We start from the raw sequence: 1,230 nt of genomic DNA, 5'->3' as shown, positions 1-1,230 counted from the left end.
TTATGTCTTTTGCCACACCTGCAAGATTTTGATATTTTTCCAAATGGCACCTCTGATGTCCTGATTTCTCAAGCTGTAGATTAAAGGGTTAAATAAAGGAGTCATCAGTGTGTAGAGAACCGACAGACCTTTGTTCAGATTTATAGAATTATCTCTTGGTGGAAAGATATAAATGGATGACAACGTCCCGTAGTACATGCAGACAATGATCAGGTGGGAGCTGCAGGTGGAGAAGGCTTTATGTCTTCCGGTGCTGGAGGAAATATTGAGGATAGCCCGAATGATTGACACATAGGTGACCACAATAAACGTGAATGGAGTTAAGAGAACTGGGAAGGAGACCACAGCAGTGACCAGTTCTACCAAAGATGTACTGGAGCAGGACAGTTGTAGAAGTGGAGCGATATCACAAAAGAAGTGCTTGATGATGTTACGGCTGCAGAATTCTAATTTGCTTAAGAAAATGTAAACTGGAACTGGAAAGGAGAATCCCAACAACCAACAGAAGGTGACCATCTGCATCTGATGGCTAAAAGTCATAATGGTGGCGTAGCGCAGTGGTCTGCAGATAGCTATAAGTCGATCAAAAGACATAGCAGCCAGCAAAAAGCACTGAGCAATACTTGGGACACTCATTAAATAGAACTGAGATAAACATCTGGATACTGGTAGACGTCCTTCTCCCACCAATATCAACTACAGCATATTGGGCACAATGTTACAGGTGAACAGGATCTCGGACAAGGACAAGTGGCTGAGAAAGAAGTACATGGGCGAGTGGAGGCTCTGGGTGACTCCGACCAGGACCACAATGCAGATGTTAGACGTTAAAGCCATTATGTGGATGATCAGAAAGAAGATAAAAATTACAATTCTGAGGTTGTAGAGGTTTCCAAAACCCAAGAGGAGAAATTCTGTGACCACTGATTGATTCTTCTCTGCCATTCCCTGGAGGTAAGAAGACAAAAACTGAGCAAAGTGGAGAAATCAATGATGAGACCACAATATTATTCGTGGTCTTCTCTAGGATAGCAAGTTACAATGGACTGATTTAAAGAGGGCAAAAGCAGCACATTCCTGGGGCTTTCATTACCTTCATAATCTTGTAGACCTGCTCCCAAACGTTTCTATCTATCCAATAACCTACAGTAGATATGGAAGTACCTGCACTACTCTAACCTCTCCAATAAATGGGAATGCCCTGATGAATATTCGATGAGCCTTTCAAGA

General features: G+C 42.4%; 1 pseudogene; it reads right to left on the bottom strand.

Annotated features, from left to right (window-relative positions):
* On the bottom strand, positions 1–945 carry LOC141165414 (olfactory receptor 6Q1-like; annotated as a pseudogene).
* Positions 946–1,230: the final 285 nt, after the last annotated feature.

Source organism: Phyllobates terribilis, unplaced genomic scaffold, assembly GCF_046119375.1.
Source record: "Phyllobates terribilis strain yellow unplaced genomic scaffold, ASM4611937v1 Scaffold_11__3_contigs__length_659146591, whole genome shotgun sequence".
Classification (NCBI taxonomy): Eukaryota; Metazoa; Chordata; class Amphibia; order Anura; family Dendrobatidae; genus Phyllobates; species Phyllobates terribilis.
This window is presented reverse-complemented; position numbering and strand designations above follow the sequence as displayed.